The 15,899-nt window shown below is 45.7% G+C and overlaps 1 protein-coding gene across 2 annotated transcripts in view; it reads right to left on the reverse strand.

The window, feature by feature from the left end:
* USP45 (ubiquitin specific peptidase 45) overlaps positions 1 to 15,431 on the reverse strand; it is a 112,404-nt gene extending 96,973 nt beyond the window's left edge. For both annotated transcript variants that reach the window (XM_048844936.2, XM_075126597.1), the window contains exon 1: positions 15,346 to 15,431. The gene's annotated coding sequence lies outside the window, so the exon portion shown is untranslated. The remainder of the gene's footprint in view (positions 1 to 15,345) is intronic.
* Between the last annotated feature and the right edge of the window lie 468 nt (positions 15,432 to 15,899).

The raw sequence follows: 15,899 nt of genomic DNA on the forward strand, positions 1-15,899 counted from the left end.
CAGCGAGAAACTGCTGAATTGGAATTCATTTGCAAATTGGATACTATTAATTTAGGCTTAAATAGAGACTGGGAGTGGCTAAGTCATTATGCAAGGTAGCCTATTTCCCCTTGTTTTTTCCTACCCCCCCCCCCCAGATGTTCTGGTTTAACTTGGATTTAAACTTGGAGAGTGGTCAGTTTGGATGAGCTATTACCAGCAGGAGAGTGAGTTTGTGTGTGTATGGGGGTGAGGGGGTGAGAGAACCTGGATTTGTGCAGGAAATGGCCCAACTTGATTATCATGCACATTGTGTAGAGAGTTGTCACTTTAGATGGGCTATCACCAGCAGGAGAGTGAATTTGTGTGGGGGGGTGGAGGGTGAGAAAACCTGGATTTGTGCTGGAAATGGCCCAACTTGATGATCACTTTAGATAAGCTATTACCAGCAGGACAGTGGGGTGGGAGGAGGTATTGTTTCATATTCTCTGTGTGTATATAAAGTCTGCTGCAGTTTCCACGGTATGCATCCGATGAAGTGAGCTGTAGCTCACGAAAGCTCATGCTCAATAAATTGGTTAGTCTCTAAGGTGCCACAAGTGCTCCTTTTCTTTTTATCTCTGCATCAGTCACACTCACTTCATGCTTTGGTGACTTTCCTCAGAACCATAGCAAGTAGAGATTTACTTTAAAAAAAAAAAAAAAGCCGAGACTCTGAAGAATAACTCAAGCCTGGTCTGCACTACAAAGTTATATCAACCTCAAGCATAGTCTACACCTAAAATTTAGATTGTAGCTAGCTACATCACTCAGGACTGTGAAAAATGTCAACAGTTAGGTTGACCCAACACCCCTGCAGACGCGGCTAGGTCAACAGATGAATTCTAACCTCTCCTAAGGGGGTGGATTTACTACAGTGATGTGAAAGCCACTTCTGTTGCTATAATAAGTGTCTATACTAGACTAGCATAGCTGCAACATAGCTGTGCCACTGTAGCACATGTACTGTAGACGTACCCTAAGTCAACCTGTTTCAACCTACCTGTGCATGTGTCTACACTCAAATTTGTCTCGTGCTGATGTAAGCACCCCATTACAGTGATGCATTAAGACCAATTCCCCCAGCAACACAGAGGCATGGTCAACTTACTTTTGCAAGAGAGTAGACACTGCATTACCTGTGTCAACCCTAACAGTCATCCAGCTGTTGTCCCACAATACCCCTGTTTTGCACTAGTAGTTGCTCTAATCGCAATTTTGAACTCCACCTCCCAGGAGGTCAAAGACACCGGATACTTGTCCCCCTTCCCCAGCTCTAACACCTGCACTGTATTTTTGAAATGCCCTTTTTTGACTGCCCACCTTGGTGAGAGCACCTATTAGTCCAACTTTGTGAGCATCCAACCATGCTGGATCCACGCACACAGATAGCAACTAGACATGCTCCTCTGTGGAGCAGGAAAGAAGTCCTGGGACTCCTTGGCCTGTGGAGAGAAGAGATTATGCAAATCCAGCTAAGCAACAGCCAAAGAAATACAGACATCTGTGTACAGATTGCACAGGGGATACTGAACCAGGAGCATGACAGGGATTAGCACCAGTGCCTCATAAAAGCAGAGGAATATCAGCAGGTATATCAGAAGGCGAGGGATGCCAACACCAAATCTGGGGCTGTCCTGCAGACCTGTTGCTTCTACAATGAACTGTATGCCATATTTGGCATAGACCCCAGCAGTATCCAACATACAACTGTGGATATGTTGCAAGAGTCTAACACGGAGACCACCTCAGTGTACGAGGAGGAGGAGCAGAAGGGAGAAGCAAACCATATGATAAGCCAGGAGTATTCTGAAACTCCGCTACAGTCGATCCAGTCCCTCCTGGGAAGCGCACATGAGCCCGGTGATAAACAGCAAGGGAGCTCAGGTAAGCGTATATATCCTTTATTCGTCTTATTAGCATTTTTTATCTTTTCGTTGCTCAAAACTTCTTCCCTCCCACCCACTCCTCCTTCCTTAGTCCCCATTTAAGAATGGTGCTCATCCTATCCCCATGTTTGAAGAAGAAGGGCATTGATTTTTGATTGTTCACTTTACTTGTAAAATGTTGAAAATATAAAATTAAAAAATTAGTATGGCAGTCTGAATTATAGTGTCCTTGGCCTGGTCTACACTTAAAAATTAGATTGACCTAACTATGTAACTCAGGGCTGATCATTGCAGTTAGTTCGACCTCCTGCCCAACACAGACTTGGCTGTGTCAACGGAAGAATTCTTCCATCGACCTAGCTACTGGTCTCTGAAAGGTGGATCAGCTACATAGACAGAAAAACCCCTTCCATCTATGTAGGAAGCATCTACACTACAATGCTCCAGCAGCACAGCTGCATCACCAGAACTGTGCTGCTGGAGAGCAGACATGCTCTACAGCAAGTCAGCACCACATGCTCTGATAGAGGTAGAGCCAACATCCACATTTCCATTATTTGGTTTATTCGGCTAGGCAGGGAAGACCACAATTCACCCCATGTGGGGCACTTTGTTTAACTGAACAAGGATGTCCCTTTTATCCTCACAAGCAGTCTCAATGAAAATTTTATGGAGATACTCTGCAATATTTTCCTGAATATTTCTGGGTATGGTGGCTTGTTTCTTCCCCCACGTCACATTACTGTTATGATGCCATGAGAACTCATTGCAGACAGACTAGCAGTATATGGGTCCAACCAAGCAGCTTCAGAATGTCAGTAGCAGCTAGATTCTCTGTGCCTTTGTCACACTCAGGAGAGGCATCAGCCAAAATCATCACTACTTAAGAAAATATTGGCAATATTTTACCATGCTTTCCCTATACTCATAGCTATGGATATCCAGTGTCTAAACCGTCCACGCAGTAAAACTACCTCCCTCTCCGTTAGGGCTTGCTCACTACAGCTTGAGCTGCACAGCAGTTCTGTAATGAGGCACTCCAAAGCTAAAAAGTGACACCTGGCATTTCTTATTAAATGTATTTGTGGGAATTACGTAAGGGAGTTTTGAGACTTATCTTTCCCTTTCTGTTGCAATTGTAAATCTAATGCTGTATCTGTCTGTTTTAATCAGCAGCCTCTGATGTGGTGATCTTGAGAGGTGCCCTCTCCAAGCCAGCTGACTGTCTGACCCTACTCAGATTACGAAAGAAGTGGATACAGGAGGATACAGTCTGTAAGATCCTCCATTCACCCACAGCTGCTGACTGTGAATGAAGGGCTTGGAGAGGCCACATATCCAAGACCAGGAAGAATGGAAAGAGGATCTGATGCAGAAGAAGAAAAGGGACTGAGATATACATTGGGAAATCCATCAGGTCAGAAAGGGTTTACTCAGGCAACAAAACTGGGCATGTAGCTCGATAATGCTGTGCAACATCTGAAAGACCCGAGACACAGCAGCCCTTCCAACTCATTAAAAAGTCTATTGTCACAGCTCCTTATGTGTGTCACAGCCACCCCTTCTCCCCCCCACTTCCACCCAATATAACAGGTGGCAGCATAGTATGAACTTCTTACCTCTACCCTTCACAACAGGAGAAAGCAAAAAGAACCATAACTGCACCTACACTGGCCTGAGAAAACTACAGGAAAAGCCACAAAATACTACATGCTTTGTAATATGACTGAAACTTTGTAATATGTCTTAATACATAAAAATATGCATTTAAAAACCCATGTAAAGTATGGGTCACCCTCTTACAGTGCTGCTAGAATGCTCTTACCTTGGATATTTGCACTGTAGCTTTGTTTCCTGTTTCTGTGGACACACAGTTTTATTTTTGGATACTCCGAGTATATTTATTACTTACCCCAAGTACAATTGCCACATTACACAATTCACAGAGGAGTCAATAATTCACCCACATTTAAGTTCTGTACACACAAAGGCAAACTATTTCATAAAACCATCACACAACACTACTGTGATTGAGTTAACTGCTCTTTTTAAGGCCTCCCTCAGCTGTATAGCTCCACACCTGGCTCCTCCAGTAGCCCTTACATCTGCTGTTCAAATTCACCAGACAGCCAGTCCACTTCACTCCTCCACCCTGCTTGTAGCCTTTCCCCCTTTGCCTCACAGATATTATGCAGTACACAACATGCAGCTCCAATGATGGGGATGTTTGCCCCATTGAGATCCCATCTAGTGAGCAAACCATGCCAGCATCCCGTCAGTCTACTAAAAATAAGTTCAACAATCATTCTACACCTACTGAACTGGTAGCTGAATCTTTCTTTGGCACTTCCAAGGTGGCCATTGTATGGCTTCATGAGCCGGGGAGTAAAGGGAAGGCTGGATCTCCCAGAATCACTACTGTCACTTCAACATCACTAATGTGAAGAATGTCCCCACTTTGAGATTTTGGAAAAGTCCTATGTTCTTAAAAGATGAGAGCATTATGCTCCTTCCCTGACAAGCCTACAAGGATATCAGTGAAATGTCCGCAGTGATCCACCAGTATTTGCATAACTATGGAAAAGCATCACTTTCTTTTTATGCTGTGGATTTTCCAACTCCAAACTGATTGCCCACTGACTGATAGCAACCCGGTGTTCCAAGTTTCCAGAGCATGATTGCCACTCACTTCTCCACTGTCAATGCAACTCTCAATCTGGTATCCCTGCATTGGAAGTCTGGGACAAGTTTGGCACATGGACCCAGAAATGTGTTCTTTTGCATCTGGAAGTTTTACAGCCACTGCTCGTTACCCAAACCTGCACTAGGATACCAACCCAACAGTCACTGCTCGCTTCTCAGGCCCAATGGCGGGGATTCACCATGTGGAGATGCACCATGAATCCAGCAGCAACCTGGCATTTTTATTCACTGTGTCCATCAGCATCCAGTCGTAGTGGCTGAACATCTCCTCTTCTTCCTCCTCACAATCCCAGTAGTAGTAGTACTCTAAGGGCTTGTCTACACTTACAATGCTACACTGGTGCTTCAGAACAGACACTACCTATGCTGACAGGAAAGATCCACCTCCCCAAGAGGCAGTAGCTAGGTTGATGGAAGAATTCTTCCAATGACCTAATGCTGTATACTCAGGGACTTAGGTCAATTTATCCAAACCCAATCTGGAGCAACATAGTTTTTTCACACCCCGAGTGATGTAGTTATGGTGACTTGATTTTCTAATGTAGACTAGGCCTCAGTACTACAAATACAAGAAAATTCTGTGTCTTGTATTAGCAATGGTCATTAGAACTGCAATGAGCTCTGCCGGCTCCACGCTTCTGCCCGAGAGATGGTAAAGACTGAAAAGCAGAGTACAGGACTGTGGGCATTTTAAAAACAGTGTGAAAATTATGGAATGGAACAAGCATTATGGGTAGGGCCCTGTGTAAATCATGATTTCACAGAGGGCATGGAAATCATGAAAATGCCCCCAATGGTGACCTTTTAAATATTACTTTAGCTATGGTGTTCTTTCAAAAATTACCATAATTTACAGTGCTGTGTGCATGTGGAAGAATTGAGTTCTGTGTGCAAACTTAGTCAATTTCAAGGACAGAATGAATTTAACCAGCAAATTTTATCAATGAGCATACACAGAATGTCTATTCTTCCACACAGACACAGCACTCCATTCTGCCACAAATCCTTCCATCCTTGAAATTGACTAAGCCTGCTGGTGAAATTCAATACTTTGCCATTAACCTTATCATGAATTTTCTAAAAAACTGTGATTTACATACGACTTCTAGTAATCAGTTGGAACTCTACTGCCCTGCCCTCAGGTGACCAACTGTCACCCCACCTGTAAATTCCTTGGGAATTTTGGAAGTTCCCTTCCAGTTTGCTTGGTGACACGTGCAGTGGTCTCAGCGCATCTTTCCAGGTGACCAGGTCTGCTCCATGCACCAGGCGATCCCCTGCTTGGAGCAACGCCGAGCTGCTGGACCTCATCAGCATTTGGGGAGAGGAGGCTGTGCAGTCCCAGCTGCGCTCCAGCCATAGGAATTATGATACCTCCAGAAGATTTCACGAAGCATGACAGAAAGGGACCAGGGACTGGGACACACCGTAGTGCAAGGTCAAAGTGAAGGAGCTGTGGAATGCCTCGTGCTGCACCCACAAGCTGCTGGTTCTACAAAGAGCTGGACGCAATACTCGATGGTGACCCCACCTCCACTGCAAAGGCCACTGTGCATACTTTGGTGGCTCGCGTGCCAGTGGAGAGTAGACAGAGCCAGGAGGAGGAAATCTTGGATGAGGATGTGGAGGGGGACCCAGAGGCAGAGGATGACTCGGAGGTCAGAGATACATGCAGCCAGGAGCTCTTCTCTACTCCGGAAGAGGCTAGCCAGTCACAGCTGTAGGAGCTTGGCGAAGCGCAAACAGGAGATGAGGCCCCTGGTAAGTGGCTTTGATTTTGGGAATTGCTGAAGCAAGTTATTGGGGGCAGGAGGGTTGTAGAAAGAAGAGTTGTGTCTGTATGATGCGCATACCACCACATGCCTAGTCTGAGCAGCGGAAAAGGGTGTTGATCAACTCCCTCAAATCTACCCGAAATTCTCGTGGAGATACTGGGCAATCCGCTGCCGCAGGATCTTTGGCAGAGCTACTTTGTTTCCTGCCCCATTAAGGGTAATTTTCCCACACCACTCTGCCATCACTGGGGAGGGGGTGAAGGGGACCATTGCTGCACCCAGGTGAGCCGCATAAGGGCCACGGCCTCCCTTGATTCCCTGCTCACCCTCAGCAGCAAGATCTCTTCCATAATGAACACAGCCTGTGGAAAATGTGGGGACAGTAATGATTATAAGGCCCCGCTCTACAGTGCTGGCTCTCCCCAAGAGCCATGTGCCCAGTGTACAGTACAGTCCGGGAACACTGATTTCCCTTGCCCCTGCGGTTACTCACCATTTTGGGGGTCTTGTGGCTTATGTGTTTGCCTGGAGTCAGCCAGTTAGTGACGAGTATGTGAATAGTGGTTGTGTTTTACATCACTGAATCAGTGGTCTCTGTGTTGAAAACAATGCTGCTTCTGTAAAATGTTGCATTTTGGCTTCACAGATATGGGAGTCCAGCCTCCCTCTTTGTTATCGATGGCTGAATGGCTGTGCAGAATTAGAAAGCGGCCACGAAGATCTAAAGAGCATTTACTGCGTGATGTCATGATGCATTCCATGGCCAAAAAACAAGAATTGAAGAAGTGGCAGGACAATGAGAAGAGGGACCGAAAAGAGAACACAGCGTGCCACAGAGCGGCTCTTAAAAGTTATGGCGCACCAAGCACATGTGCTTCAGGAGCTACTAGCACTACAAACCAAGCAGCTCTGCGCCCGCCCTCCCCTGCAGCCGCCGTCACAAAACTCTTTCCCATGTGCCCCCCAGACACCGCCAACATACTCTTATCAACCTCCTGGTTCCAGTCTGTACGCGCAACATTCCACTCCTGTCCTATCACAGTCCAGTCCTGTGGACTCCCAGTACCCACTGCACTCAACACCCATCCCTCTGCAGTTTAGCCCTGTTGAAGTACAGTACCCACTGCACTGTACTCCAAAGGACAAGGATGCAGATGATACCTGGACATACACAAATCTTTAACCGTCCTGGGACCCCACCTTCCCTCATCCCCCACAGTGCTGATGTGTTTTTTTGTTTGTCTCTCTCTTCCATTTGTTGTTTTTTAATAAAATAATTGTTTTTGTTTGAAAGCAATCTTTATTCCATTAATTGAAAGCAAACAGAGCCCTGCAAAGCACCAGGCAATTTTCTTAAACCTTCATAGTACATTGTCTGCACCAATCACAATCACCTCCTAGCATTACAAGCACTGCACTTCTGAGTACAGCAACAAATATTAGTGGCTTTCAGCTTCAAATTGCTGCCTCAAGGCATCACTAACCCTTATGGCCCCATGCCCCTCTAATACCCCTGGTCTCTGGCTGTTCAAATTCAGCCTCCAGGCACTGAGCCTCAGCCATCAAGCCCTGAGTGAAGCTTTCACTCTTCCCTTCACAAATATTATGGAGCGTGCAGCATGTGGCTATAAGCATAGGAATATAGTCATTGGCCAGGTCCAGTCTCCCATTTAGGCATCGCCAGCGGGCCTTTAATCAGCCAAAAGCACACTCAACAGTCATCCTGCACTTGCTCAGCCTGTTATTGATCTGCTCCTTGTTGCTGTCAAGGTGCCCTGTGTATGGTTTCATAAGCCACGGCATTAAGGGGTAGGCAGGGTCTCCCAGGATCACAATGGGCATTTTGACTTCCCCTACGGTGATCTTCTGGTCCGGGAAGAAACTCCCTGCTTGCAGCATCCTGAACGGGCCAGAAAGATACTTTCCAAACCAGCCTGCATTAAATGTCCATGAAACACCCATGGTGATCCACCAGCACCTGGAAAACCATAGAGAAATACCCTTTCCAAATAATGTACTCGGTGGCTAGATGGTCTGGTGCCAGAATTGGAATATGCATGCCTTCTATCACCCCTCTGCAGTTAGGGAAGCCCATTTGTGCAAAGACATCCACAATGTCACGCACGTTGCCCAGAGTCACAATCTTTCAGAGCAGGATGCGATTAATGGCCCTGCACACTTCCATCAACACGAGTCCAATGGTCAACTTTCCCATTCCAAATTGGTTAACAACCGATCGGTAGCAGGTTGGAGTAGCCAGCTTCCACAGTGCAGTCACCATGCACTTCTCTAATGGCAGGGCAGCTCTCATTCTTGTGTCCTTGCACCAAAGAGCTGGGGCGAGCTCATCACACAGTCCCATGAATGTGGCTGTCCTCATCCGAAAGTTCTGCAGCCACTACTCGGCATCCCAGATGTGCATAACGATGTGATCCCACCATTCAGTGCTTGTTTCCCAAACCCAAAAGCAGCGTTCCACTGTGGTCAGCACCTCCATGAATGCCACAAGCAATCTTGTGTCATAGCTACCACATGTGGCGAGATCAATGTTGAACTCCTCTTGCCTTTGTAGTTTAAGGAATAACTCCACTGCCATTCGTGACATGTGAGTGAAAGCAAGCAGCATATTGGTCAATGGAGCGGGATCCATTCCTGCAGACTGAGGAGACAGAGCGTGCAGTACATAAACTGTTGAAAGATGGCGTCAAATGCGGACAGAAGCACAGGGATTGCTGGGATGCGAAGCAATGCATCACAGGGCATTGGGAAAGAACCCAGGATGCCCCGCAACCCCCTCCGCCTTCCCACAACTCTTAGAGCAGTGGTTTCCAAACTAGGGGTGCTGCTTGTTCAGGGAAAGCCGCTGGCAGGCCGGGCTGGTTTGTTTACCTGCCGCGTCCGCAGGTTCAACCGATCGCGGCTCCCACTGGCCGCAGTTCATCGCTCCAGGCCAATGGGGGCTGTGGGAAGCTGGCCGCCCTTCCCTAGCGCCCCTAGTTTGAGAACCACTGTCTTAGTGGCAGAAGAGGAAAAGATGCTCTGTGGGATAGCTGCCCAGAGTGCATCGCTCTGAATACTGCTGCAAGTGCCACAAGTGTGGACACGCTATTCCACAGGCAGCTGACAGTGTGAACACACAACAGCAGTTTCCCTTCAGCGCACTCTGAGCGGCGCTGTAACTGCTGGTGATGCAACTCTGCCAGTGTAGATATACCCCCATACACTTGTATATTTTTAACTGACTTTGGGAGAGGAAAGGCCTTCTCTGGATACCACAAGAATTTCAGATAATTCTGCCCCCACCCAAAATTATATTGTTTTAAATAAAGAAACTCAAATCACTTCCAAGTCAACCAGACTAGAGCTCTAACACCTTTTACTGCCATACTGGAAGGGATGAACCTCAAATACCTATGTATTTACAAGCTAAAATATCATTTGCTAGTCAATGAGAGACAGACACAGGAAAAGAGTCTGCCGGCAGAGATCTTCTGGCTGTATTCAGACTAGAAAAATAGGTGGTCTTTTAAAATATGTTAGATAAGTTTTAATTAACATATATTTAAACACCACCTAACCTAGAGAGAATTTAACAGAATTACAAATTACCTAATTGTGGTCCACTCTAGGGTGGAGCCTAAGTTTCTTTCTGCTGGAGAGTGGACTGTTTGTTCTCATCTAAAACCAGCACATGATCATCTAGGCAGTAGAGGTTCACAAGCAAGCCAACAGCCAACTGCAACAGGAGAACCCAAGTTATTGTGGGAGTCCATCAACCACCACAGAATTCCATAGACATATTGGTAGTAACAGTGATCTAGCATTTTACTTATACAAACAAACAAAAAAATTAAACCACAAATGGAACAGAAACTGAAGCATAGCTAAGTGAGTATGCAGTCAGCTCGAAACCATACTTCGGAGAAGTGTAAACTTTTCCATTACTTTCATCTGGCTGTTAACTGTGAAACCAATATTATTAGCTATTTCACTACTGGAGAAACAAGGTGGGTGAGGCAATATCTTTTATTGGACCTACTTCCGTTGGTGAGAGAGACAAGCTTTTGAACCACACAGAGCTCTTCTTCAAGCCTGGGAAAGGTACTCTGAGCATCACAGCTAAATGCAAGGTGGAACAGATTGTTTATCACAAGTAGTTAACACATATTCTAAGGGACCAAAGGTAGAGTGGCCCATTAACACCTCTGCAGTGATAGGACAACCAACCCCACCCCCCACCACACCTTTCAAGATCCATGGATCCTACCCGTGCCTATCACTACATGTGGTGTACCTCATCCAGTGCACTAAATGCCCCAACAACAACTATGTGGGTGAAGCCAGACAATTACTGTGCTCTCCACTGAACTCACACAGTGAGCTGTAGCTCACGAAAGCTTATGCTCAAATAAATTGGTTAGTCTCTAAGGTGCCACAAGTACTCCTTTTCTTTTTACCCATCACAGTTGGGTGAACACTTTTCACAGAGCAATGACTATATCTGACCTATCTGTCCTCATCCTCAAAGGAAACCTGCACAACACTTTCAAGGATTTCAAAAGACAAGCCCGGGATATTAGATTCATAACTCTACTAGACACTAAAAATCATGGATTGAACAGACACTGGATGTATGGATTATTACAACAATCTGTAACCCACTAACCCCTTCTTTTTGTTCTGTGACTGAAAACGTGTTAATTGGCCACTCTACCTTGAATGGTCCCTTAGACTATGTACTAACCACTTATACTAAACAATCTCTTCTACCTTCAATTTAGCTGTACCTTTCCCAGATCTGAAGAAGAGTTCTGTGTGGCTTGAAAGCCCTCACCAACAGAAGTAGGTCCAATAAAAGATATTACCTCACCCACCTTGTCTCATTAATATCCTGGGACCGACATGGCCACAACTACACTGCATATTTCACTACTGTGCATTTTAGATTATATGTTTATCCCAAATTGATTTCTCCCTCTCTCCAGAGGCACCATAAGCACCAACTGCTCCCTATCCAGCTGCCAAAAACTTCAACAACTATGGTGCAGTTTTACATTGCCAAAACTGAACAGAAATCATCGCATCACACTGAAAATGTGGAGACAGCACTGTGGAGAGAAACTGACTATAAAAACAAGTAACACACGGCTACTGTACTGATTAAATGAAGCTGCTGCAGAAGAACTTCCAGCACCAGGTTGCCACAGAAACCACAGGACCTTGCCACAGAATTTAGGTACAGCTTGGCTCAGAGCACATGGAGCCTTTATTATACAGCATCTAGAGACCAAGATGTTCTGTAGCCGTATTTGGAGAAGAGGCCCTTATGCATTTCCTCAAATCTGTCAAAGTACAAAAGGAATATATTCCTGTGGGCTGCTAGTGCCAAATCAACACATCTTCTGCAAGTATTGCAGAACTGTTGCTCGTTCTGATGTAAGCGGCAAGTAGAAATGTTTGGATGACTTTTCATAGCTACCTGTGGCATTTTGGCTGGTTCACTGCTGGATCAAATGTTCTCCAATCAGAGCAAGAACAGCATTCATCATGGCTAGCAACTGGACAAGGTCATCAATCAGTAGTTCAGGACTTTCACTGCTATGACAGCCATGAAAGCCTTTTGAGCAAACAAGTACTCACTGCCTACTAGAGCCATAAAAGGACCAGAATTACTGACTGGTAGTGGCAGCAACACTTCTTTCATTGGAGACTGTCATTTGAAATTCTAGTAGTGTCATGTCCATGATCTTCTGACCCAAAGGCACATCACACACGATGATTCAAGCTCGTAGTCCACCACTGACATTACATTACAGTCCTAGAAGGGTGACTGTATTTTGGACGAGAAGTTAAACAGACATGGCTGCCTCTCTCACACAGCTTCCCACTAACAGTTAAAGATTCCATAGCACTTTCACTTTCATCTACCACTGTTTGCCCATTCTCATGGTTTGCATCCTATGTGATTCTCCTCAGATTCCTCATCTGTCTTTCATTTTGTGATTTCTTATGTTTCACAGAAATCGGATTTGCCTGCCCAGTGACAGTATTCACATGCTATTTTTGACTAAAATATACTATGCCAAAAGTTGCCAAAATCTTGTTACTGAGTGTAGGCAAGTATTTTTAGACTAATGGCCAGGGTCTTTTATGTCAGACTGACACCACTGTCAACATACAGTTTCACGAAGCAAAAGTAAACTAACCTACCTCCCACCCACCCAAAAAAAGAAAAGGAAAACACCAAGATAAAAGAGGGTAAAACTAGTTCACTGGATGTTATTGAGAGAGATCTCACAGTACTATTAAAAAAACAAAACAAACAAACTAAAACAACCCCACACACCTCCACGAGGGGAATAGCTCTGGTGCACGGTCTACACTAGCACTTTACAGCACTGAAACTTACAGCTCTCAGGGGTGTGTTTTTTCACACCCTTGAGCAAGAAAGTTGCTATGCTGTAAAGTGCCAGTGTAGACAAGCCCTTAGAATTGTGGTTGTGGAATTATTGTACTGTGACCCACAAGAAGTCGCACATCAAGCTGAAGGACTGAGAGCCGGAAACTCATGAGTGCTAACATCTGCTATGACACTTTAACTCGCTGTGTGGCCCTGAGCAAGTCATTTAACTAACCACTGTTTTCCTATTTGTAGAGAGAATATTCACCTACCTGACAAGGATTAGTTAATGATAGTAACAGAATCAGAAATGTGAAGTGTTATGAAAAGTCTATGTATTAGTGCCATTTCTCAGAAAGTCAAAGACAAGTTGCCAAGAGCGTAAGATTACATCCAATTTTCATTTTACATACAGGAATGCCCCAATTTGTTTTTATGACACATGTCAATCCCAAATCAAGGAAGACTTGTTCTGCTTTAGACATTACCAGCAAAACCCAAAAGACAGGATGCTGTACTGCCACAGAACTCAAGGGGAAACAAATCTACAGAATAACAGTTTTACAATATTTCCTGAAGAAATCTGACAAAATATTTACAAATGGAGTAAATTACAGAGTAACTTCATAAGGCATATTGTGCAACTAGCCTAGCATATTTCTGCCTCCACTTTAAGAGCTAAAAAAGAGCTTTTTTTAAAAAAAGGACTGCATTTCAGCAACTCATGTGAAATTATGATACTTGTAGACAAGCTGAGCAATGCAATGGATACAGTTTAAACTGCTCATCCTTGCTAGTCAAATTACTTTGCACAAAATTACTTTAATTTTAGGAAGTTGCTTATTTGTGTCTATACGTCATATGAAGTCACGTGAATCATGTCCATCGGTTTGATGTAGAGTTAACTGCAAGATAAAGTGGATGCTGCTCTAAAACCTGGGACCAAAATTAAAACAATTCTTGCTAAAATACAGCATGTAGAGCAGCACTGGTGATTCTAATATACCAAGTATCAAACTAATTAAGTCTCTTCTTTGGATTTTCCTCCAATCACCACTATCAGCTCTCAAACTTCAAATATAAGATAAAAAAATTCATGCACTTCAGGAATTTGTGTTAAGTGATTTTAACAGGTCACAAGAGGCATGCTGAACACTATTACTTAACCCTTCTCTCCCTCCTTCCCAGCTGAATGGCTCCAGAGTAATTCCATGGAGGCTGTGGAATTGCAAGCATGGCAAATGCTAGGATGTCAGAGAAGAGTGTGAATCAACTCTGACAACAATGAGCATCATGGACCATGAAAGAAAATCAATTTTTAAATAAGTGCATTAACTTTCTCTGTTAACTTGACTAACAAAGGGAATGGAATCTTCTTAGTTAAATCTGTAGTCCATGTTTTAATCCAACAAATGGTGACACTAATGTTTCATTATTATTAGACAACTGAGAAGTTACTTCAGGTCAAGTACATTTTCCCATTTTGCTATTTTTGTTGTACTGTATTTCTTAAACAACTAAACTCAATTAAGTCATCTTAAGCAAACTGGGAGAAAAAAACTCCACAAACACACAAAGTTACACCCTTTCAAATATTATTACAACTAAAAAGTATTAAGACAGGAAACTGAGTTTCATAGGGCCTTTCTTAAAGCACATTTAAGGTATAATTTTTTTTCCACAGGGGACAGGGAAGGGTCCAAATTCTCACATCATGAAACCTACTTCCTCATCCTTCTCCCCACCCTGCCAGTGCCTTGTGTGGCAACGAAACAACACACAACAGCAGAATGATCAGTTAAAGTAACAAGCAATTTGGTTTCTTTCTGTGAAGAAAGTTTTCTGTAACTTCATTCCTGGGATTCGACATTTTTGAAGACGGGACCCTCCATCGGACACAGAGCCATGTGAAAAACCCACACCCCTGAGAGACATAGCTGTACTGATCGAGAGGACAGCGCAGACAAGGCTAGGTGGAGGGAAGCCGTCTCCCACCCACCTAGCTACCTCCTCTCAGCGAGGTGGATTAACTACGCCTGAATGTCCGCGCTGCAGTGCAAACGTGCTGCCGTAGCGTTTCAAGAGCAGCCATGTCACTGGTGCAAACCCAGCCCAGTTTGGTAGCCAGGCAAGTCGCCATCTGATGGCAGCTCAGCTGAAATACCATGAACTACGTCTGATGGGCTCCAAGCACCCAGTGTGGACAAGGTCCAGCCCACAAACAGCACCTCTGGGTCTGCCCCTGGCCCGGGCCCTACGGGCTGAATAACCCGCCGTCTCGCTCTAGCGCGGCGGGAGCCGGCAGGGTCCAGCGGGCCCCTGAAGCCAACCAGCACCTGGGCCCCAGCCCATGTGTGTGCAGGGGGCAAGAGGGGGCCAAGGCGCCTGCGGGCCAGCAGCGTGGGCGAGCCCCAGGCCCGGGGAGGGGCAGGCCGCTGCTGGCCCCAGGGAAGACACAGCCCGAGAGTCGGGCCCCGAGGCGGCCGCCTCCCTCCCGGGGCTTCGCCGCGTTGCGCCCGGGTCGCAGCTACCCCGCTCCCGGCCGCGATTCCTCACTCACGGGCTTCCCCCCGACACGCAAGCAGCAGCGACAGCAGCAGAAAGCGGCGGAAGAAGCTGGGTCCCGGCCAGGGCCGCGCCTCCCGGTCCCGCCCCCGGCCGCGCCGCTCACACCCACCTTCCCTCCCCCCGGCTCGGGGCGATCCAGTGCGGGAGAGAAGCCGGGAGCAGCTGCTGGACCGCTGTAAGGTCTCCTGTGTAGCTTAACTATGCCAGTGGGAGAGAGCTCTCCCACCGGCATAATTAAAGTACCCCCAATGAGTGGCAGTAGCTATGCCGGCAGGAGACGCTTTCCTGCAGACATAGTGCTGTCCACACTGGCACTTTCATCAGTGAATCTTGTCAATCGGGGGGTGTGATTTTTCACACCCCTGACAGACAAAAGTGATAGTACTGTAGACAAAGCCTTTGTGAAGACTCCTAAGTGGAACAAATTGCAGGATCTGGGGCTTAGACTGTAAACTCTTCAGGGTAGAGCTTTTGTCTTTGTATGTGTTTGTACAGGGTTTAGCACAACCTGGCCCTAATTCTGATTGGGGCCTTTAAGTGCTACTG

Source organism: Caretta caretta, chromosome 3 (assembly GCF_965140235.1).
Source record: "Caretta caretta isolate rCarCar2 chromosome 3, rCarCar1.hap1, whole genome shotgun sequence".
Classification (NCBI taxonomy): Eukaryota; Metazoa; Chordata; order Testudines; family Cheloniidae; genus Caretta; species Caretta caretta.